We start from the raw sequence: 25815 nt of genomic DNA, 5'->3' as shown, positions 1-25815 counted from the left end.
TATTCGGAGGTCTGTTGCCTGGCTACTGGTGGTGGGTGGTTGGCCTTGCTGCCTATGGCGGTTTGTATGATGAGAGGTACCTATCTAGGGACTCCCACATGCTTGACTGTCTGTGTGTTTTGGGTGAGTGTCTCGCAGTGATGGTGTCCGCCCCCCTTAGGAAGGTGACCCAGTTGAGCCATGTCTTAGGTGTGGCTTTCCCTGTGTCTTTCCAATTATACAGGACCGTTTTGACTGCCGCTGTCAGCAGAAGATCTGTAAGGTCTCTGTCTTCTTTGGTTGCAATTGATGGGGATGTGAACCCTAGAACCAGGCTGTGGAATTCTAGTTGTAGGGTGGCCCCCGTGATCTCGTTTATCAGTGTTTCTATTGTGTCCCAGAAGGTTCTGACTTTGGAGCATTGGAAGAGTAGGTGTGCCAGGTCCCCCTTGTCTTTGTTGCAGTTCCAGCCCCTATCACTATCGCGAATTCCCATGGCTGACAGGCGGGCAGGGGTCCAGTACGCCTTGTGTATGAGCCAGAATTTTGTCTGGTTTAAAGTTGAGGTAACCTTCCCCCTTGATGTGGACCTCCATAGCTCCGCCTTTTCCTTCTCGCTCAGTGCTCTGCCCGCTAGTGTGCCCCAGTAGGTGTTCACCTTGTCATTCAGTTTTGTGGCTTTTGGTCCTAGGGCTTTGTAGAGATATGCCACTTGGTGTCCTAATTTGTTGAGGTTGATGGCCTATTGTATGAGAGAGGGTGTTAGTCCGTTCAGGTTTGCCTTTCTTATCGCTACCTTAATCTTCAGGAAGTTGTATAGCTCTATGTTGCCTAGATTGTGTTCGGCTTTGAGTATGTCGAAAGTTGCCCTGTTTGAGTAGGTCGCTAGTCGTCGTAATTCCGTGTTTATCCCATGTGTGCATGTTTAAGGTCTTGTCCCTATATTTTATTGTGGGGTTGTGCCATATGGATTCAAACCGTGTTTTTTTTATGCTTGTGCTCATTATCTTATCTATGCCCAGGAGCGCTTTCCTCGTGCTGCTTAGGATGGCATTTCCTTTTATTGCCGGGTGGCGGGTGGCTGTAAGTAAGGCGATGGGGTTCATTCCTTTCAGTAGTTCTCTCTCTAGTGTTAACCACGCCGGGGTGTACTCTGTGCTAGGTGTGAGCCAGTATAATCCCTGTCTTGCTATGCATGCTGTCTGGAATCTTCTGAAGTTAGTTACGTTTAGGCCTCCCTGGTCTTTTGTCAGCCTGAGTTTGTTTAGGCTTATTCGGGGCTTTTTCCCCCTCCACAGAAAGCTGTTCAGCATTTTGTCTAGCCTCTTGTGGAAGTCTTCTGTATTTATCAATGGTAACATATTCAGCATGTAGTTCACCATTGGTGTGAGCATCATTTTGATCGTCTCTACTCTACCCCACCACGTGGTAAATTTGGGAGACCAGCTCTCTACTCTCTCCTTTATTTTGTGTAGTACGGCTTGTTCATTTTGTTCCAGTGTTGCTCTGAGGTCCCTTTCGAAGAGGAGTCCCAGGTATTTAATGGGTTTCTGTTGCCAGGTTAAGCCGGACTGGCCTAGTACCGTCTTGGTGGTGTGGACGTTCAGAGGTTTGCACTCCGATTTGTCCCTGTTTAGTTTATATCCCGAGGCCTGGGCGTACCTATCTATTGTCTCCATCAGTGCTTTTATTGATCTCTCTGGGTCCTCTGTGATTATTAGCACATCGTCTGCATATGCCGCTAGCTTGAAAGTTTCTCCCTCTACTGGTATGCCCTTTATGTCTGTGTTGGTCCTGATCATGTTTAGGAGGGGTTCTATCGCTAACAGGAACAGGGCTGGCGACAATGGGCAACCTTGTCTGGTCCCCCTTTCTAGGTGTAGTATTTGTGAGGTCCCTCCGTTTAATACAACTCGTGCTTTGGGGGCGTTGTAGAGTGCCATCACCATTTTCCTGTATTGCGGGCCGAACCCGAATTTCAGCATGCACTGGTTCAGGAAGGGCCAGGATACTCTGTCGAACGCCTTCTCAGCGTCAAGGGCTATCATGACCGCTGCGTCGGTGCTCTTGGAGGAGTGATTTATTATATGGCATAGCAGTCTTGTGTTATCGTGGGAAATTCTGTTCCTGAGGTACCCTACTTGTGAGCAGTGTATGAGCTTGGGTAGGTAGGCGTTCAGTCTGGTGGCTAGAATTTTGGCGTATATTTTACAGTCTACGTTGATAAGTGATATTGGTCTGAAATTCTTTGCCTCAGTTGTGTCTTTGCCCTCTTTCGGTATCACTATTATATTGGCTTCTGCCATGGTTGGGGTCATGCGTCCTTGCTGAACACATTTTGTGTAGACCTCTTTCATTGTGGGTCTTAGGATGTGTAGGTAATGCTTGTAGAAGCCGGCCGTGAAGCCGTCCGGTCCTGGTGCTTTGTTGTCCTTGAGGCTTGCTGTGGCTCTCCCTATCTCATCCTTTGTTATGTTCATTTCTAGGGTGTCTCGCTCTTTATCTGATAGCGTTGGTGTGACAAGGCTTGCTAGGAGTTTTTCCCCCCGTCCCTCTGAAGGGTGTCATCTTTTGTATAGAGTTCCTCGTAGAAGTTTTTGAACACTTCCAGGATCTCCTTGTTTGCAGTTTGGGATTTGTTGTTCTTGTCTTTGATGGCCCCTATTGAATGCTGTTTCTGCTTCCCTTTGAGGTATGATGCCAGGTTTTCCCCCGCTTTGTTGGCTGTGCATAGGTTGATGCCTTTGTATTTATTAATCCATGTGCCCGCCCTTTCACTGAGGATTCTATTTAGTTCGTACTTGCGTTTTGTTAGGGTTGTGAGGGTGTTCTTATCTTCCAGATTGGCTATGTGTCCCCTCTCTAGGCTTTTGATTTCTGTTTCCAGTTCGGTAATTTTTTTGTTCCTGTCTTTGTTTATCCTCCCTTTTATGCTCATTACTGTCCCTCAGATGGTGGCTTTTAAAGCATCCCATAGCAGGCCCCTATCTGTCTGGGGGGTGTCGTTAATCTTCAGGTATTCTTTGATTGATGTTTCGATCTCTGCCCTGGTTGAGGTCTCACCCAGCAGATTGTCGTCAAAGCGCCATCTGCGGGTCGGCCTCTCATTATGTTTCCCTGAAAGGGTGGTGCTTATGTGTGAGTGATCTGAGATGCTCCTAGGGCCAATTTCGGTGTGGTCTATGAGGTGGGTGTGCGTGTCGGATATGAGGATGTGGTCTATCCTGCTGTAGGAGTTGTGGGGGTTCGAATAGAAAGTGTACTCTCTAGCATCTGGGTTTTGGAGAGGCCATGGGTCTCTGAGGTTGAGTTTGGCACAGAGGTTTTTCAGGATGTTCCCCTTGTTTGACTTATGGCCCTGCCTGTGTGGGTGTTTGTCAATGGCTGGGTCTAGGACTTGGTTCATATCTCCCGCAACAACCAGGAGCTCTCCTAGCGGGAGGGTGTGTAGCTGTGTTTCCACCTTGTCCCAGAAGCCTCTGTCATCGGTGTTGGGGCCGTATATGTTGGCCACATGTATCGTTTCTCCTGCTCTGCCTAGGCTTGTTACTAGGATTCTTTCTTCTGTGTCTGCCTGCGTGTTCACCAGCGTTAGTTTTGATTTCTTACTTGTGAAGGTGACCACCCCGTTCTTTTTGTTCTGTGCAGCTGACCCCCATATGTCGCCTATCCAGCTAGTCTTGAGGCGTGGAATATCCTCCGATTCTAGTCTGGTTTCTTGCAGTACGTAGATATCGCCTTTGAGTTTCCTCAGGTGCTCTAGTACTTTCCTTCTTTTCACTGGACTATTGAGGCCTTTGACGTTTAAGGATACTATCTTGAGATCAGTAGAGAGGTTCGTATGCGCATTGTGTGTCATCTGTGATGTCCTGTGTTTGGCGATCTGTGTGGCCTTGGAGACTGTGAGGCTTGGTGGCTCCCTATCCTTAGTCCTTGGCTAGCTTTTGTGTTGTTTTGTTTGTGTCTGTGCTTGCTGCTTCTCGTTGCCTGTGTAGAAGAGTGAAAAGTAGAGTAGTAGAGTAGTAGAGAACGAAAAGAAAAGTGACCCCATGTGTGTGCTCCCAACCCCCCCCTGCCCCCAGTGTGCCCCCCACCCCACCCTCCCCCCTCCCCCCCTTACTTGCTGAGTGGGAGTGCGACGACAAAGTTCCTTTTGCTCCGCATCCTCCCTGAGGTAGAGTTTGTGTGTTGTCCATGGTAAAGTTCTGATTTGGTTCTGCGCTGTTGAGGTAGATTCTTGCGAGCGTGTAAACATGTTTGAGGTAGTTTCGTCCTTTGCCCCCGGCGGTCTCACTCCGACAGGGCTGCGCCATCCGGTGAGGCACTCCTTTTAGCTGCTCCTGGGGGTTTTGTATCCATCTCCTCCATCGGTGGTTTTCGCATGTAGCGCCTCAGGTCTTCTGGGTTCTCAAATGTCATTGTTTTAATTTTGTCTGTGATTCTGAAGCGGGCCGGGCCAGCAAAACTGAAACTGATGTCTTTTTTCCGCAGTGCATCTCTGAGAGCTAGGAAGCCTTTCCTTGTCTCGACCGTTTGTTTCGAATAGTCTTGGGTCAGAACTATCTTGCTGCCTTCCCATGACAGGTTTTGATTCTTTCTGGCAAATGTGAAAATGGCCTCGGTATGAGATGTTCGCAGTGGGCTGCATATTATCGGTCTGGGCCCCCTTCCTGTTGTTGGCTTTCCTGCTGGCACTCTGTACGCCTTCTGCACCTCGAACCTCCTGTCGAAACTGATGCCTGTTAGCTTGGGGAACATGTCTTCAAGCATATTTGCACATGAGCCTGCCTTATCCTCCATTCCTTCTGGCACTCCAAGGATTCTCACATTTCCTCTTCTTGCCCTGTCATCCTGCTCCGCGAGTTGTTTTTGTATGGCTTTTGTTGCTTTTTGACATTCCGCTATTACTTTGGAGTTCTCTGCATTGGTGTCCTCCACGGAGCTGATGCGGCCTTCAGCTGCTTCCATTCTCATATTGGTGCTGTGCAGGTCGGCCCTGATTGCCGCCAGTTCGAGCTGCATATTGTCTATCTTTAGTTTAGTTTCCTTAGCCACAGCGTTGCCTTCATTAATCTTCCTGAGGATTGTCTCCAGGGTTGCTGTTTCGCCTTTTGTCTTCAAAGGAGAGTCTGGTATCTCTTTCTTTGCTTTTTTTGGGTCCCCTGCTGTTTTCCCATCATTGTTAGCCATTGCTTCGATCCCTCTCCTTGACAGGATACTACCCAGACGTCCTTCTTTCTGAGCGTGGGTTGGGTTGTTCGTTGGGGATGCCCTGGACGGGTGGTCCCCTGCGTAGGTTCTATACCTACTCGGTTCTCTTATTTGCCTTGTTCGTGTCTTAGCCTTAGGTCCTGCCAGCGTGTGCTTTGTCTCGTCCGCTGCCGGTTTCGGCTGCCCTTGCTGAGTCTGGCCCACCTACACGTGCCCCTGCGGGCCACTGTGGCTCCTGGCTGCTTGACCTCTTGCTCTCGGGGTCTGTTGCTAGTATGTCGAGTGCTGTGTGTGCCTGCAGGCGCCTATTCAAAGGCTCGCTTGTCTTGGCCTTCTGGCCCTTCCCCTTTGTGCTTCCTCTTGCCCTTTCTACCCCTTCCTTCACTGTTCACTGTCCAGTCTGGCTTACTTGCCCTGTTTGGCGTGCCTGTGGGGCGCCCCTTTGCTCTGTCCCTCTTTGACCCTGTCTTGGCCGACCTTCGGGGTCGGGTGCCTGGTGCTGGATCGCTTGTTGTCGAGTGGCTGGGCTCAAGGGTGGTGCAGTCTGCCGTGCCTTTTTGGCGTGCTCACGCAGCGCTAGCTCTGCCTCCTCTCGCCTTATTTGTTACCTCGTTCCTCGTTGTGGCTTCACCCTTGCTTGGGTTTGTTTCGCTTTTCGCTTTTTGCCTTCTTTGCGCCCTCTTGCCCCTTTCTCCCCGCCTAGCTGGCCTTGCTGTTCAACCAGGGCATATGGGCTCAGAGGTGGTGGTAGAGGGGGGTCCTCTTCTGCGCTCCCTAGGGCGTTCACCACATCCGGCGCTCGTTGTTTACTCTGCTTTATTTCCGGTAATGGCAGCTCCCCTGCAGCGCTGGTTTCGCTTTCACCAGACTTGCTTGATGTGCCGGTGGATCTGGACCCGCTGCTCGTTCCGCTCTTTTTTTCCTTAGCGAGCCGCCCCCAGAGCCCTCCGGTGAGTTCTCCGCTCTCCGCTCGTGCGCCGACCCCCGCTGCTCCCCCGCTACGAGTCGCGCTCTCTCCTCTCTGCTCCACTCGTCACACACGCTTGTACTCAGGCTTGTGCTTGCAGATTTTGTCTTTGTGGGGACGCGTTGAGGGGTGCGTTCTGCGGCGGCTCCTGCTTCTCTCGCTTCTTGTCGCTGTTCGGCGTTCGCAGCGGTGTTCTTTGCCTTACTCCCTGGCCGCCATTTTGCCTTTCCGTGTTGCGGGGTCTTCAGGGTCTTCAGGGTCAAAAACTCTCCGTTAGCGCCGATCCTTTCCTTGCACTTCCTTGATCAGCTTGTGGGCATACACTTCCCATGCATGAAACTTGTTCTTGTGATCAGAACAAACTTGTTTGGCTGGTCGTTTTGGCCTTAGTTCGCCTCAGGGTTGCGGAGCTAGTGGACTCAGACAACCGTCCACATTGCCGTCCAAGCCACGCCCCCGAGGGCATTCCAATCCTAACATCTGATGTGCCAGTCTCCATTTTGTGAAAGGCAGGGATCAGGCCCCATTCATTAGGCCACAGGGAAAGCAGGGCTACTGGGCTTCAGCTGTGGCGGCTGTAGTTATTTGCCTCTGATGCCTTAAAGTGTTCCTGCAGTAGCACTTCCAACCCATTCAGCAGTTGACCCTCAGTGGTGGCGATGGCGGCAGTCATAGGCTTCTCAGGGAGGGTGGCGAGACCAGTAGCATAGCAAGGTCTGGTGGTACCCGGTGCGGAAAATCCCCCCACCCTCATCGAGTTCAGCCGCGTTTCGTTGCGTTTGTTGGCTGAACTAAAAAGTTTCATTACATACATATTTTTGCCATTTTGTCACCCCCGTCAGTGATAGCACCCGGGCCGGCCCGCATCCACTTCACCGCCCTTCCTACGCTGCTGGGTGAGACACCTCATAACTCACCATACACACAGCCAGTTCTTTACTGTGGTATCAAAATCAAAACATCTTTTTTGTTTATTTATGCCATAACAATTTAAAATATAATATTAAGACCAACCAGCCATAGGCATTTCTAATAACTGTAATACAACCCCGCAGATATCGTGTACACAAACCCTGTTGGTTTATTATAGAAACAAAGCATTTAAATTCTCTAAATAGCTTCATGTACTAATATGAAATCGATATGCTATAATAAATTACAGCTCATCGGGCAAACAAACTGCCTATACCTCCACCTAGAGTGCAGACCAACACAGATGACTTGTTTCCGCTTCACAGAGCTCTTTGTCAAGTGAAAATATCGTGACCCATGAGCCTTAAAATAAACATCGTTTACATAAAGAAAAATTTTATAAATAGTCTAATATTTGAACTCAGTAGTCATTTCATACAACATCAAATGTTGCAAAATTCATCACAATAGATTTATGTATATATACCAAAATATTTTACATTTCAACATATTATTAGACAATAATTAAAACTTCATATTCATTTCAAAATAGAAGAACTGATATACAAGTTATGATTATTGAAACTCAGTGTCACTACAATTTCCTATTGATCAAGTATAATAAAATTCCTGTATTACATGAATAATTTCCTTTAAACTCATCATTGAAAAATAGACAACTGCCATAATGTACAACTCAGACAAGTTAGGGTGCTTAGTTAATCATGTGCCATATCAAATACTTAAGTGCACAGTGCAATTCCATGAATTGATAATAAATTACCAGTCGTATCATTCAAATTATTAAGAGGATGCCATTCAAGTTTCCACATCTTAAAATTATCAAAATTATCAGGATTGATAGTTGTTGTAAAAATAATGGCACTGAATACGGGCAGCATACTACAAATGCTGTCATATCGAGCAAGTGATCCGATAGGTCACCATGGATACTACAAATATGAAGACAAATTCATGCAGTCCATTAGAAAAAGTTGTCTATTTTCCAATAATAAGCACAAGGGAATATTCATGGATATGTCTTTATGATTCTAAGGATGAGTTGAAATGTAAAATAGGCGGATGTATGTACAGAAATCTATTGTGGTGAATTTTGCATTTTTTCATGTTATATGAAATGGCAGAGCTACTGATTTTGGGTATTAGGCCATGTATATTGTTTCCTTGTATCAATGAGCATGATGTTTATTGCTGTGACTCTATGACGTGCCATGTTTGGTGGCCTGCACGTTAAACAATTGCGCTACAGTCGGTATGCCACTCCTTACTGGATTGAGGATAGGTTTGTTTGGAAATATATAATAAATACCAAACCACAGTAATCCAATTAAGAGAAAAAGAGATTATCTTCAGTATGCATGTGCTGTCAAAAACAGTATAGGCCAGCAGCCTCTCTTTGGTAAATAAGAAGTACTTTAACATGTAATACTTCACAACACATAAAACAGTGAGTATTATACCTGCATTCGGGCTACAAAACCTTGTATTCTGCCCTGCCTGATCCCCTATCACTTGGGTGATCCCCCCCCCCCACACTTTGGTAGGTCTAGGAAGGTCCCTCCCGGAGTTTGAATGCTCTTGGCATGTATCAATGCGCAGGTAAAGATTACCCAACCACTCAGTTCTAGCACTCTGTTCTCAAGCTGGTGTCTGCTATTTTACAGGTTTACCAGAGAGCAGGCCTCGTACTCTGTTTTCCTTTATACCGCAGGAACTGGGAGCACACATCTTGCTTCAGTCCCACTTCTAAGAAGATGCCTGCTGACTTCTATGCTAAAACTACAATTGGGGAATGAAAGCAGAAGGACGACTGTGGGAGTGGCCCGATGCCCTACTTTGTAGCTTGAGAATCTAGCAACGATGGACCCTCTTCTGGGTCACCGATGAGGTGTAGTAAGATGGGCATCAAAGTCAAGGGGCAAAGCAGTACGTTGACAGTCAGAGTGGACTCTCAGTTGCAGCAGTACAGCACACAGGCGCAGTTTTGGAGCTCTGGGGCACAGTCCCCTAGACGCAACCTCTAGGAGGCAGAACACTCCACCTTGGGTCGAAGATCTCAGTGTTGCACTCCATCTTGGGTTCCAACTTACATGTGGTGCACTCTGCCTCGGACACAAACTTCAATTGGCAGTGGCAATGACTATTGACCGCATTTCCCTCCTGAATCACTTTTATGGAGATAATGTTGCCAACGAGCCTACATCCATGTAGATGACTGAACCAGTCTTCGTTTGGCTGGCAGGCCTACAAAGCACTGGGGGTCAAGCTGATCTGGTTCTTCAGTTCAGTCACAACTCTGCAGGGTCAGTTTACTTCACTCTGGCTTCAAGGGGCCTCAGAACAGGAATGCCAGACTCCACCTGATATCCACTCACATTGCATTTAGAAAACTCCTAAAGACGTGGCATTTTAGGCTAGCATATGAGTGATCTGTTAAATGCTATGTTTCTATTATCTAAGCGCCATGAAACCAATTGGTGAATGTGCGCTCTAGAAATATTTGTAACATAACATAAACTCTGGGAAACTGTCTGTATGGCAGATACCAGTACTGTTGTGCAGTAGGGGAAACAGCGTTTACATCGTATGTGATACATCGCATGCGATTTCAACATGGTCATTACAACGACCACGTTGTTACAACGTGAACCATTACATAGCAAGTCATTTCAACGACTTGCTGTAGGGGGTGCGCTAAACTAAGAAATAGTATAATTTATTATTCCAACACCTTCCCTACTGCTGCATACACTGGAGTTGGAATAGTAAATTATACTATTCCTAATTCCAGCGCGCCCCCTATAGCAAGTCGTTGAAAGGACATGTGATGTAATGGTTTGCGTTGTAACAAGGCGGTCGTTGTAACAACTGCGTTGTAATCGCATGCGATGTATCGCATGCGATGTAACATCCTATATTCGTGCAGTAGTCCTCTGAGTTCTCCGGAAAGCACCCCTTTCCTTGGTTAAAGAGAAAGTGGAACAACATCTGGGTCAGTGGCTCCCACTTTTTTTCAACTTGAGTACACAGGGAAAGTGGATTCTTCTTTTGCACTTTCAGAACCGGTTTTGACTGGTTCTCTTTTCATCTATTCTCTACAGTCTGTTCTCCAGGCACATATTTTATGCAGTGATGCTCCTCACAGCAGAGTAGTGTTCACTCTGGAGCTCCCATAAAACACGCAGCAAGAGTTGTGAAATTTCTGCACCTAACTCGTCAATAGCCACAGTGACAGTGATCTGGAAAGAGGCCTCCCTTGTAGTACCCTTCTCATCTTGTCATATGACTGATAGGGACATTGTTGACATTGCTAAGTTAGCATGAGCTCTGCTGCCATGATGCCGCTTTTGCGCATGTTACTACATGACTTTATTTTGCAAGACTCTGTTTATGCCTTTCACATGAGAACAGTCTGCTTTCTGCGTTCTCTGTCTGTTCCTGGAGTTTAGTCTGAACACAGTGAGCAAGGTTGATAAACAATGCCCGTTGTTATCCTGTTCTGGTCAGACGCTAGCACCTAGACAAAACATGCTAACACAGCTGCTGCTGCTGAAGACTCGTGCTTTGATATTATGGGAATTAGTTTTTGGGTAACGCACACTTGGATAGGGACCTTACCAGGGAGAAAAGCCATACTGTACCTATAATGTAGATATACCTTCTAGGCACTAAGGTATGGGGTCTGCTGACAAAGCCCAGAGATCTTCTATTATATAATAATACTTTGTCTTACCAAGGGGAGGGTGATTAGGCCGTATAGCCCTTTCTCCACTGTCTTTATAAGATGACATCTCCCTTTATGATAAATGGACCTGCTACAATGCTAAGTGTGAGTATATGCATTTTGCTGTTGGTCGTGGCTCATATACTGCGTTATAGAGCATGATAGTTAACATAAACATTTTAAACTATACTCGTGTCTCAAACAATTCTTATTGTGGACAAGTACGAGTGATTGAGAGAAAGGGTATGTCTTCTTACTGTGATTTCTGAGAAAGTCGGGAGTGTTGTGTTCTGGGGTTTCTAATCCTTTGCATCTTCGTGATTGTTTAGGAGAGCAAGTGAGCCACTATATCTAGTCGGTCCTGGGATTGTGGGTACTGAGGCGGTAGGAAGGCTTAGCCCCTATACACCAAGGTCCCGTATTCCTGCTCATAGTTCTGTGTATGTGCAGAATCCCTGCAACGTGGCGCCCAACATTTGGTCTGGTACTTATGTGCACAACCCCTGAGTAGTGCTTGTGCTTGTCTACAATCTCCTCCCTTCTGTTTCCAGAGACGGTTGTGATGGCGTAGCCTCCTACATTTGAGATTTTATAGGTTGTTCAAGCTTGAATTTTAAAAGGTCTTTCTTTCCATATTACCCATTGTTGCGCTGCCACTCATAGGTTGGTTGTAATCTTCTTTTCATTATGGCGGTCGCCATAGTGGCTCCAAACCGTGCTCCAGTCACAGCTTATTTGACTCAATATGGAGTCCCCAATGCTGGTACTGCTCCTATTTTTGTTGTTAAAGCGGATGCAGCACACCGCTTCGAAGTATTCCATTCTTGGGTCACCTTCCCGGCAGTGGATGGAAACAATAATTTGTTTCACGAATATACTACCAATGCAGTTCTGCTGGATTATCAACCTTATAGATCTCTTGAAGTTCCTTTAACAGCTTGGCAGCATACCATATGGTTTAATGGCGCCCTTCCTCACTGTTTGACAGAGGTCTGTTTAGGCACCTTATCGATTGATGGGGCCACGTGGCCCGTTTTGGCTGGGTACACACCACAGTTGCTGCACAAACACCAGGACACTGTGGTCTGGTTATAAGTCCCATCATGATTAACTCTGTGATGAGCACACATCCTCAGTATAAGGAGTAACTCCCTTATTGGCTAGCTGAAAAATTTGAACAACTCAAAGCTGTTATTCTGTATACCCCTCCTGTAGAAAAACACACGATTTTGACCATGAACTTACCTAAAGGCCTAGTTCCCAAGTTAGCTGCTTGTAACACTTGGGGAAAAGTGTTTGCAGCGGTTTATTCACAGTGTTTTGGCACCCCCTCAATGACCGTTCTCCCTTCAGTGATTAAACGTCTTCAAGATGAGCATGGAGCCGAAGCAGCCCTGAATTGCTCAGTGAGACTGGTAGGGGTGTTCAATATTGTTTGCGATAGGATCCTTGCTAATGTAAAGGGGAAAGCAGTAAGGTTGCAAGTGGCTGTTGCTGACGTAGACAAACAGAGTGAATTACCAAAGATTTTTGCTAAAGCTTATAAAACCTTAGGGCGCAATAGTCTGGGAGTTGAGCTTTTTTCTTCCCTAAATAGAACTGAAATAAAAATCAGCTGCAGCAGCAACAGAAGCAGGGTTCGTGAGCTGGTACACCGACACTGATCGTAAATATGATTTGAGTGACCGCGGTAAAACGAAGTCTCCAGATAGATTTCAAGTCCCTAATCAGCGCTCTCCTCGTTCTGTAGAGGAACCATTGGATTCTCAAATCGGTGGGCCATTCTCAAAACGCCAGGATCACAGCAAAGGCGCGACCGCTCAGCAGAGACGTGATCGCCACGCCAGTTTGACGTAAAAGCCAAACTAGAGGGACTGCCTCTTTTTAGACCCCCGTATCAGAAGAAAAAAAGTTGCACCTTTAACAGTGAAGTATGCCTCAGACGGTGAGAACCCTACTCCTAGATTGGACATGGACGGTGACACTCCTTGACAGTGCGGTGGTGGTTACCATAGAGCGAGGGGAGAGGGGTGGTGGGGTATCACATCCCCAAGTACAATGCCCTAGGAGCATGAGTCGGAATCCCTCAACCTCTGTTAGAGATTTAAATAGTTTGAATCTTCCACCTGAGTCAATTCTATATGTGGTTGTTCTTGCTGGAGTCCCACCACTGGTCAAAGAGAAAAGGGAGGACTATGGGGACCTTAAGAACAAATGTATCTATTGACTTAATACTAATAGGCCATTACCACTGCATGTATCTAGTGAAATACTTTTTGCACGACATGTAGACTGGGTAGGGACACGGGCAAAAAGTATTCAGGGTGATTGCATAGTCATTAATTTTAGGGACCGAAGGGTGGTGGACCATATTTCCAACTGGGCCACCGGATCCTTCGAATCGCAAATTCGATCTTTGCCCCTGACCTACTTCTATCCCCCGATAACTAGTTTTAGAGGGCCTCAGACCTAGGATGGCCGGGATACCCCGGATCTTAGGCCATATGCCACATAAGTTGCTCGGATGAGAAATAATATTATTGACCCTAGAAGTGATTTGCCTGCTCTGACTAATAGATATAGTCTTTTGGACCAGATTGACTGACGCCGGAATGGTGGCTCAGGTCAACCCCGAGTGGAGGAAGTGGAGGACCTATGTGTTGTCCCCCCATGCCCCGTTGAGTGTGTACAAACCACTAATATTACAAGTCCCACAGGGGGATGGACAACCAGAAAAGATCTAGGGTACGTTGTGGGTGAAATTAGGAATAGCAATCTTGGGACGTCCCCAAATAACCAATCCTCATGCCTAGTAAAGTTGGTGGCTGATGGAGTCACGGTCCCATTAGAGAGCTGGGGAAAGTGTTAGGATCTATGCTTCATGGAACTGTGAGCATGTTGCTAGGAGCTTAGAATGTTATAGTCTGAATAGGAGACAGTACAGAGGGAGCTGTGGAAGGAGCTGGAGGTCTCTTTACTTCTGACCATTAAAGACTAACTTTAATCATCATTTCTGTATTGGAGTCATCTTTACATTGGCGACGAGGACCTTGAACTCTGGCAGGGGACAGAGACTATGATGTGACCTCCACCCCTGGATGATACTACTGGATTCTTCTGTGGTATACATTTTACTCCTCCACTTGGACTTCCTATTTTCGTTCCCAATGTGGCCATCAAGCCGGTATGTACATTTCCTTCTTGCTGTTCTGAGTTGCTGAGGAAATTACGAATACATTGGCACTGAAATTGAAATTCTCCTGTTAGTGGATATTTCGATACCTGATACTCGAAATCTATTCCCTAAGTTTGTGGTTGCTTCGTGGTGCAGCTTTGGAGTGCTACTGGCTGTACTTCGCTCAGCGCGGTTCAAGTGCTTAAGTGCAATATTCAGAAAATATCTGCTACCTTACTTATACAGCCGCGTCTCAAGTGCATCATTTGAAAGTCACCACTGCCTCGCTTGCCCGTGCTGACTACCCGTTGCCATCGCCGAGTCTTCTCTCTTCGAGTCTTCGCCTCTGGAGCCTTCATCATCTGCTGGGACGTCGCGTCGCTGATTTTCGTCACGTAACTTCGTGGGGTCGAGAACGTCAGCGTCATTAGCGTGACCCATACGTGGCGGCCATCTTTGTAATCCTCAAGTTTGTAGTTTGAACCTCCCTCGGCTCTTATACTACAAGACTCGTATTTATTTCATATGGACTCACTTTTGAGGTACCGAGGAGGATAAACGTCTTTTCGGAAACGTGAATGCACTGTTCATCTCTGGCAACATACTGCAAGGAGAATTTTGTACCGAAGGAGTGTAAGGCTGCAAGAAACATTCTACTTCTTCTTCATTTACTTCTTTGACTGCCTTTCCTGTTGATTTATTTGATTTTATTTGTTTGTCCATCATTATGGGTGGTCAAACTTTTTCAACGCCTCCTTCCTTTTTACCCTCTCCTGGTGAACCTTCTATACCTTGGAAAGAATGGAAGAAATTGTTTTTAACTTATGTCTTAGCTTCTGGTGCGGACAAATATGGTCCTGTTCGTAAGCAAGCAATTTTACTTCACAATTTGGGAGTGGAGGGTAGAAGATTGTATGAAGATTTGCCTGAAATATCTTTGGGTGTAGGAGATGGTGAAGCTAGTAATGTGTATGAAATGAGTATGTTGATGTTGGAAAAGAGGTTTATTACTAAGATCAATACTGTTTTAGAAAGGCATAAGTTTTTCTGTCGTGCTCAAAAACATGATGAAGACATTGCGACTTATGTAGCAGCTTTAAGGGGTTTGTCCTTGAATTGTCAATTTAAAGACCTGACAGATTCCCTAATTCGTGATCAGATCGTCAGATGCACCAACAATAAAAGAGTGAGGGAGAAACTACTTATAAGAGATTGTACGTTAGAAGAAGCAATTCAGATTGTTAAGGGTCTGGAGAATACTGACTTATGGATTAAAGAAATGGATAAATGCACTAATTCTATTGTATCAAAAGATAGTACAGTGAAAGAACCAGAATCTAGTGCAAAGTGTTCTCAGACATAAGCTTCTGTTGATGAAACCAAAATTCTTAAAAATATTGGGAAGTTCGATTCTAAAACTACGAATAAGCCACCAGGTTACCGTCCTACTAATTTTGGCCAACAAAATAATTTGTGTCCAGTGAAATGTTATAGATGTGGTTCTCCTGGACACATTGCATCCAGTCCACGTTGTGCAGCTAGAAATGCCATATGCAGAGGGTGCGGAAAAAGGGGACATATACTTAAGGCTTGCAACGCTAAGACACAGCATATTAATGAGATTGATGATTGTTGTGAAAATATTGAAAAACTAATGTTGTGTGTAGATGGACTAATTTTGAACGAAAATTGCCCTTGCACAGAGAAACCTATATGTCTTATTGATGTAGCTACAGAGAGTACTGATAAGCTTGAGAAGCCACATTGCTTAATTAATTTTGATTGTAGAGATCCTAAACATCCTCAAACTAGATATGTTAACATGTTAGTGGACTCTGGAAGTTTATTATTGTCCAAGGATGCATATGTTGAAATTTGGCAGAATGATTGTGACGTTGACTCTTGGAGTGCACCAGACATAAAAGCAGTGGGATATGGTGAGAAGACCATAGATATCCTAGGTCTCAAGTGGATGGTAATAACTTTTCAAAATAACAGTATATCTTACTAAACAAGGGTCTAACTTGCTTGGTTGGCGTCACCAAAAGGACTTAGGAATTGTTTTAAATCCCAATGCAGTTGAACCAGTTTCTTCTTTTTCTGTTCTAAGTGTTGACACTTTTGAAACTGATGTCATGAAAAAGTTTCCTAATGTTTTTTCAGATAAGTTAGGAAAGCTGAAAGGATTTTCTCACAAAATCATCCTTAAGAAGAAAGCAATACCAGTAGTTCACAAAGTAAGGAATTTACCACACTTAGGGGGTCATTATGATTGCGGATTTTCCGCTTACTCCGGGCCGACGGAAGCCACCGCCGGCCCGGAGTATGCGGGAAGTCCGCCGAGGAGGCCTGAAAGACCCACCGCCAAATCAGGATGGCTGGTGGGTCTCACAATCTGTCCGCCGCCTTTCCGCCGCGGTCGGAAGGCGACCACGGCGGAAAAGCACTAACATGGCAGGCGGTGTCTATCAGACACCGCCAGCCATATTAGGATGTAGGGAAAGTCATGCTTTTCCACGGCGGCTTTTCCGCCGTGGAAGAGCATACGGACAATCACTTTGGGGGCCCGTTGCGGGCCCCCTGGGTGAAGGTTGCATGGGGGGTGCACATGGGGGGTACCTATGGTACCCCCCTGCCTTTGCGTGCACGAAGCGGCAGGCACCGCGTGGTGCCTGCCGCTTTGTGCATGCAAATGCACAGCTTTCGTTTTTTTTCATTGCGACGGGTGCTGCTTCAAGCAGCACCCGCCGCAATGTAAAACATACAGGATGTGACCGCCAGGGTGGCGGTCACATCCTAATTGCCATGGAAGGACCGCCGCTGCCCATGCGGACGGTCCCTCCTACTGTGGTAAATAAATAATTAAATACCGGTTCTATTTTTCGGAATAATCAATAAACAGGTAGCTCAATAAATAAGAGTCAGGATTCGAGGTATCTTGAGTTTTGCAGGTTTAATAAAGCATAAGGGACAGGAACAGGACCACCTGCACGGGAATAGGATGGCAGCTGCCGGGGGCAGGGTCTGGAAAAGGGATAGATTTAATAACAGTGTACAACATATATATACTAAAACAATTACATTGCATTCAATACAGTAGGCGTAGCAGTAGGCGGAGTTTGTAGCAGTCGCGAAAGATAAGGCATAAAGTGGGTGTAACAAGAGGTGTGTACAGGGCGTATACATAGACATGTGATGCAAACGTAACAGAATATGTCATAAACGGGGCGGAAACATGGAGGGGGCTACCTGAGCAGCTGGGACCTCTAACCTAGTGGTGCGCGTAAACTGGCAATGACGTGTTACCAGGGAGAACTGGGGGCTATGACTTCTGCACTAGAAGAGGAGACGAAAGTCTGGAGGGTCAGAGCGACATGTACCTAGGCATATCTAGTATCTGGTGTTTATAGTACATGTTGATAGAATCCAAAAGTTATCAGGGTAAAGGCTAACAGACACTAAGACTGGTGCATGCATTATTCTAAATGTATTGCATGTGCGAGGAATATTCTATGAATATGAATACAGTATTTCTCTTACATGGAGACATAAAGGCTAGACCATGACGGAAACTATTGATGCGATTCAGTAGCTTAGGAATGCAGAGAAGGAGGGCTGGACTGATAACTAGAAACATAACATACTCTTGGCAGACTGGGAGGCAGAGCCAGGCCTAGCCGGGCACTGCGAGGCATGAAAGTAAGTGAAGGGTCAGGGATACAGGTGGGGGCTGTATCGCTCCTCGGAGAGTTCAGGAAACAGGAGCTGAATCTGAGTCCGGGCCCTTTTGAGGCCTAGAAACGGGGACAATTCAATGAATTAACGTGCACACTGTAAAACGTGGCAACATAGTTTTACATAGGCCTGATATTCGTTATATTTACGAAAACTGGAAACTGGCATACTAGAGATGGACACAACTGTAATTGCGTCTTTAATCGATCAGAGGGGAATACATGCATATCGATCATGCACATATAACATAAGATGGGGAACACGTAGGCACATATGACATGGCAAAATTTACTTTTCCACATTCCCTCCTTGTGCCCTACGTTTCCATCAGGAAACATCAATATTCATGATACCATCTATCATTTCATACAGTATCATTTGTTCGTCTCGAATTGTCTTGGAACGGGACTTAGGACTAGGAATACAAGAGGTAGCACAAATGCCGCAAATCGCAGGGCCACATTGTATACAGAGGCAGCAACTGAATAGGATCATTACTGCAATACCTAGAAATGACAATACTTTCCATCCCCAGGCAGATATGATACTCCAGAGCCAACCGGACCATGTCCAGGTGCCTGGATTCTGGTGTAACTGATGGGCAATTTTATGAAGTCTGGTTATAGCTGAATAAACAGACGGCGCGTTATTAGGAATGAAAATGCAGCAACTAGATCCGATGACTCTACATGCTCCTCCTCTATCGGCCAGTATGACGTCAAGAACGAGACGATTTTGGAGCACGACAAATCTCATAGCAGATTGCTCTTCGGTTAAATTACCTAGAGCAGAAGTAGTCTCATTCACTACTGCTTCAAGGGTTCTGGTTAACCTACGTATTAACTTACTATTCTGGACAGGGCCTATAAAAAAGAAGAAACCTTTATTAAAATCTTGATACTGTTCTAGAGTAGTTTCAGTTTGATCGACAATTGGGGACTCAATCTCCCTTCTATGTCTGATGTGTACTAGATGTGTGTTTCTATGATAATCAGATGGGGCTAGAAAAACTAGTGGCAGTAGGAAGGCAATGTAACAGGTTCCATCCCAATCGAGGGGCAGACGAACATATGCGGTCTGACCACCAGCCTTTGACTGGTAGTACTGAAATAGCAGGTAAGTCTGGAGTAGTATCGGATTGAACATTCAGGACCATAAAATTCGAGGAATAATTACCTAAATCATATACTTCATTTTCTAGATCTAACCCTGTTCTATGGGTGAGACCTTGCTTGTCTGGGAAACATGTACTATTCAGAAGGGACATATCAGTTGAGGATGACGTTAACGTGGACCATGCTCCACATGAACCATTATGTGAAAACGGATAAGGAAAGAGTGGCAGAACTCCCTTCGGTGTCTGAAAAGGGGGGAGTCGACCACACACCCAACAATTAGTGGCATTGCTGGTCTGGTGTGAATAGTGTAACATTCTGATAAATGTATTATTTCGCATAGCAAGACGATAGGATAGCTCGTGAGGAGGCAGATCACTAAATGTGTGCTCTACTGTAGCATTAGAAAACATATTTACATGAGAAATTGGAAAACATAAATGTAATGCATAACTTGTGCAGGTAACCATTAAACTCAAAAATAGAAGAAAACTTAGAACAATGATACATTTGATAGAGTTTTGACTAACTCTCTCACTATGGGGGTCTATCTCATACATGTCAGAAACCTGTCTAACCGTTTCACCCGAGGGGGACTTAGACAATTAAACTGGCTGACTTATTTTACTAGACCTGAGTTTCTTTTTATACTCCTGTTGCGGAGTTTCCTCTAACAGGGGAGGCTTGAGTTCAGTGTCAATTTTTAGGCAGTCTTTCGGAAAAAGGTAGTCCTTTGAAATGTTCTTGGCAAATGTTTTTATACGCAATCCATGGAATTTCTTGATATGGGACATATGTACCCAGCCTTTGCGGCCCTCCAATTTGGCCGCGGTCCTTGTGGTAAGTAAGACTAGGCGTGGCTCCCTCCAGCGGGGCTCCAGCGGACTTGAGCGATCAAAGTTCCGGACAAGTACAAGGTTTCCTGGAACGATTTCATGCGGTTTCACCTCGGTATTGTCTGGAAATGCGGCAGCAACCTGTGAACGACAAGAGTGTAGGGCAGACATCAAGGAAGCTAGGTAATCTGTCAGCATATTACTGGAAACATCTGTAATACTGCGGGGTCTAGGTGTACCCCACATGTTTGGGGGGCGGCCGAATACGACCTCATACGGGGACAGACCTGATCTGGAATGTGCAACCATGCGCATATAAAATAGGGCAACTGGCAGGGCTACTAGCCAGTCTACACCTTTCTCTTTACAAACTTTGGCAATTCGGATTTTCAATGTCTGGTTATGTCTCTCTACGAGACCTGCTGCTTCAGGATGGCATACACAATGGAACTTCCACTGGTACCCTAACAGAAGGGACACATGTTTCATAAGCTCAGATGAGAATGGCTGGCCGTTATCTGAATACACGACCCTAGGGAGTCCATAACGAGGAAAGAATTCACGAACCAACTGCTTGGCAGTGGTCGCTGCTGTGTAATCTGGAACTGGATATGCTTCTGTCCACCTGGACAAAGCGCATACAACTACAAGGACATACTTGAAACCTCGGCATCGCTCCATCTGAATATAATCCATCTGGAGGACTTCAAAAGGGTGGTCAGGAGGTTGGAATCCACCTTGTTCCACCGGGACACTTTTACCTGGATTGAACTGGCAACATATCATACAGGTACGGACTTTCTGCTTGGCTGCAGCTCGTAAATGCTTGTTGAACCAAAGGTTCTGAATACTGTCTAACATGGCTTTTTCTCCTAGGTGTGCTGGACTATGTGCGGTATTAATAATGACTTGAACCATAGAGTCGGGGAGAAACCATGTGGCTTTTCCCTTCGTCACCCATCCCTGATCTGTCTGGACCCCTCCTTGTTCGGACCATTTCTGGATTTCTTCAGGAGTAGCATGTAACTGTATGTCTATGACATCTTGTGTAGGGTCCTTAACTGTCATACAAGTAGTCTGTTCTGGAATGGATGTCTGTGTCTTGTTAACTGGAATGTCTGGTGTCTGAGCTGTAAGCTTGGCTGTTCGATCTGCTAGATCGTTACCTTGGGAAATGATGTCAGTAACTTTCGTATGTGCCTTGCACTTCATGATAGCGATAGCTGTCGGTAAATGTATTGCATCTAACAGAGCTTGAATGAGGAGACCATGCTGAATCTTGGTTCCATGAGAAGTCATAAAACCTCTTTCTTGCCAGAGCACTCCGAAGTCGTGTACGACTCCGAATGCATAACGTGAATCTGTGTATATGTTAACTTTCAGGTTCTTGGCACGTATGCAGGCTTGGGTCAGAGCGACTAGCTCTGCTGCTTGAGCGGACAGGGTGTCAATACGGTGTGTCTCTATAACTTCAGTTTCAGTAGTCACTGCATACGCGGCTACTAGTTCTCCTGTACTTGTTCTCATACATGAACCATCCACATAAAGTGTCAGGTCGGGATCTGGTAATGCAATATCTGTCAAATCTTGTCTTGGCTTTGTCATGGTGTTAACAACTTCCACACAGTTTAAAAGAACTTCCACGGAGTGTGGAACTTGTACTGTCAGGGAGTGTCCTAACACTATGGAATCACTTTGTCTGATAGCTAGAGCTGTGGCTGCAACTGACTTGAGGCACGCAGGCAGAGCCTGGGCTACTGGATCTAATGTGCTCGAAAAATAAGCACAAGGCTTGTATTGTCCTGCTTGATCTTGTGTGAGAACAGATAATGCTGTACCTTCACGTTCTGTGACAAAAAGTGTAAAAGGCTTACTGTAGTTCGGTGTAGCTAGAACAGGAGCTTGGCATAAAGCTTTCTTTAATTCATTAAAAGCAAGTGTATGTTCGGATGTCCAAGGGAGGACAGTCGATACGGCTGCCTCCTGTGTCGTTAACTGTATCAGTGACTTGGCTAGAAATGCATACTGAGGAATCCATTGTCTGCAGTAAGAAGTGAGGCCAATAAAAGCTCGTACCTCCTTCTGGGTCTTGGGCTGAGGAAGACTCGCTATTAACTGGATACGGTCAGGTGTCAACTGCCTACCCCTCTTGGACAGTAAGTGTCCTAAGTAGACCACTTGCTGGACACAGAACTGGAGCTTCGAAGGGGACACCTTGTGCCCCATCTCGGCTAGGAAATACAGAACTGTAAGTGACGCACGCTCGCAGTCACGTTCAGAACGGGCTGTGATCAGTAGATCATCGACATACTGGAGCAGGGCAGTGTCAGTTGGCATGTGAATATTGTCTAGTTGTCTCTTAAGTGCTTGACTGTAAATACTAGGACTTTCTGTGAAACCTTGAGGAGCTCGTGTGAATTTATAGCTCCTTCCATTTAAACAGAATCCGAAAAGGTACTGGCTGTCTGGATGAATGGGGACACTGAAAAATGCGTTCTTGAGGTCTATAACTGTGAAGAACGTAGCTTCAGAACCAATGGCTGTCAATAGGGAAGAAATATCTGGAACTACTGGGTACTGGGGAATGATACATTTATTAAGTTCTCGAAGGTCAATCACTAATCGATATACTGGAGGTGCATTTGGATCAGTACGTTTCATGACTGGAATGATAGGAGAATTACATACATTGGAGTCAGTTTCTACAACCACTCCTTGAACAATGAGCTCGTCAATAATTTTGGATAAGGCTGCTACAGCCTCAGGTGGCAATTTGTACTGTCTGATTCGTGGCAGGACAACACCTTGTTTCAGAGTCACACGATGGGGTGTGATTTGCATACAACCAACATCAGTTGGACCTTGTGCCCATAGATGCTGGGGGACATTCAGTAATCTTGGATCAAAATCACGTAATACATAATGACCTTTATAGTCCCTTAAAAACAAACGAACTCCCTCTGGGGAGCAACAAATTACTGCACCTAATTCTTTTAATGTCTTGATGCCTAACAAATTTTCTGGACATGACTTTGTAAGTAACAAATCAGTAGTTCGGGACAATGGACCTACTTCTAGAGAAACTGGTTTCGAAATCTCGTTAACAATTGGCTTTCCTGAAAATCCAAGGGAAACATTTCTTGAGCCTGAGAGCGGAGCCCCTGGAACCTCGTCATGACTGATAGTAGTCCTACTTGCCCCTGTATCAATCAGAAACTTTCTGTCTTTCCCTAATACTTGACTGTGAACATAGGGACCCTCTTGATCTACAGGTATCTCGATGAGAGGCAAGCCTACCTCCCTCTCTAGGCTGTTTCATGAATACTGCTGGTACTCTGGATACTCGGACTGTGCGTACTGGTACATCTGTTGTGTAACATGCTGTGTTGCAGCTATAGGCTGCGGTACTGTAACTGTCTGTTGTGCATTCTGCGGTGACTGAGAAGTCTGTGAGACTTGTTCTGGTCTAGGCGGACGTGGTCTTTCTTTAGTCTTACCAGTAGCTATGTTGTGTTTCAGAACTGCACACTCGTTTATAAAATGACCTGGCTGTTTACAATAATTGCAGGTCCCTTTAACGGGAACTGCAGTATGACTGGCTTGATTCGGACCCCTCTTCTGACTGTCTTGGGGAACAGATTGTGCAACTAATACTTTCATTTTCGTATCTTTCATACGTTTCCTTTCGTGTTCTTGCTCTTCCCTGATTCTATTCTGGTGATACTGGAGCATTTGAAGCATTTGTGACGGAGTATTAGCTTGCCAGGTACTTTCGACTTTCAAAACTCGATTTTTGACTTGTGGGCTTGAATTCTCGACTAGTTTAGTAACAAAAAGATGAGGGTATGACTCGCTACTTGTCTTCAGACCACTATTAATAATAAAACATTTCTCGAATCTAGAATAAAAATCACTAGTATCTTCGTCTGGTTTCTGTTTACAGGCTGAGATGGCATCCCAGTCTTCCTTTTTCGTGGCTAGTAATCTTGGCAAAACTTGTATCAATAACTCAGGTAATTCTTTACATTTATCTCCAAGACGGTACCTGGTACACGTGCATTATCTTCAGCTTCTAGAGCTGTCCAATCTATCTTTTTCTCTCCCACCTCCCATTCTTTTTCCTTGAGTTTTTCATATATGCCCGCAGGCAACAGGACCTTTAACATTTTAATGATATCTGGATACGTGTATTCTCCCATACGGAGCATGTCTTTTAATTCACGGTGGAACCCTGCTGGATCTTTGTCGTGACAGGGAATTAACTTCTTCATCTCTAAGAGTTCCATCTTGGTAATCGGGGTGTAAACAAATACTCGTTCTAGATCGCCACCCGTTCCTCTAACTGGGTGGACTTCTCGTAACGGATGCTGTCTGTCTATATAGAATGGTTTACTGTCTGGAGGTGAGACATGAACAAAATGCGGATTCAGAAACGTTCGGTATTTGTGGCGCTGTTCTAGAATGACACTAATTAGATCGGTACCTAGACCTTTCCATCTATACTGTAGTAACTCGTTTAATACATCATGTAACGGACCTGGATCGGAATGTTGACCCTCATACAGAGTGATGAGGTGCTGGATCATATACATACCCACCAGTCGCTGCTCGGCTGGGGATAGTTTCAGAAACATTTGTGCCACTATTTCGTCTGGAAAAGTGGTAGAATCAGTAGTCCATCGGACTGCTGATCGGGCTAGTTCTTGTTCATGCATAGTACTAAGTTCACTATAACCTATTCGTGATTTCAGGATTTTATCGGTAGCTTGGAATACTTGTTCGAGGGAACACTGTTCTGGTACTGGAGAAGGAACAGTTTTCTTGTAGTCTAGACGTGAATGTCGGTCGGAAAGTCTAGTTCTACCTACATACGCTATTCTGGAAGTATTCTCGTCGTCTACTTCTTCAGTAGAAGAGTCATTTTCTTTCTGGGTTGCTTGTGTTGCTTCTCGTTTCTCGTGTAACTTTATTATTTCTTTACGGATTTTCTTGTACATACTCTCTATACTGTTCTGTGTCTTGTGTCTTCCCTCGGCTATATGATCACTCCACTTTGTCAGAATTTTCATTTCTTCTGGATCTTTTCCTGGATAATCTTGTTCTCTTATTAAACAGTTAATTAGAAACTTTAAAATCATGAGCTGAATTTCGACTTTTCTTTGGACCATGGTGTTGCCAATACTTTCTGGATCTCTTCCTGTACGGATGAAATGATATATTCTGTCTAGATAACTTTTCATATTTGGCAGGGTGTCCAAATACTCGGTCACCCTTCTTACCCGCAATGAATACAAGACCATATCATCATCGCCTGGGACTGGATCATAACGGCATTCTGTAAGGGCTCGCTTGATATCTGCAACTGACTGAAATTTGGGCGAGCGCTGTAACGCTCGTTCATGTAACTCGAGTAACGTTAGACGTTTGTGTTGAGGCGGGGTACGAGGAGAACCTCCCCCCGCGGCTCCTAGACTGGAATCGTCGGTGTGTACTGTACGGGCTGGGAGAGTGACTGATGTAGCGGGTACTTGTACTGTAGGCTGGACCGGGGGTACCGTAACAGGTGCTGTAACGGGTGCCCCGGTGGCTAGAGGAACAGGAATTACATTATTTACAGGAGCTGGCGGAACAGAATTTGCATACTCTGGAACTGTGTCGTCCAAATAGGACGAGAGAAAAATATCAGCTGCGGTCGGTTTATGACGTAGCTTGGTCGGAACTAATGGTGGCGGGAAATTACTGGATGCCTCCGGGGTTGCCTTTGGCAAACCCTCGGCAAGAAGGGGGTACATACCCTTAATAAGGGCATTCCTCTGTCTGTCTGACTGTTCGGTTTTAACTCGTTCACCTACTTCGATTAATTCTTTTTCTTGGGCTCTTTCTGAGGATTCTCTACTTAATTCTGCTTTTCTGATTTCTTTTTCGGTTCTTTTATGAGATTCCTTGCGCCATAACTCGATGGCATCTTTCTGTGACTGTCTGGCTTTCTTTTTCCATAATACTTCTTCTACTCGCATGATGCACTCGGCATCCCATGTGCCTGATACAGGCCATCTATATTTCTCTTCGAGATGTCTGGTATAATCAGACCATAAATCTAGATATATTATGGCACTCAAGCCATGCTTATGATACATAAA

Source organism: Lissotriton helveticus, chromosome 5_1 (genome assembly GCF_964261635.1).
Source record: "Lissotriton helveticus chromosome 5_1, aLisHel1.1, whole genome shotgun sequence".
NCBI lineage: Eukaryota > Metazoa > Chordata > Amphibia > Caudata > Salamandridae > Lissotriton > Lissotriton helveticus.
This window is presented reverse-complemented; position numbering follows the sequence as displayed.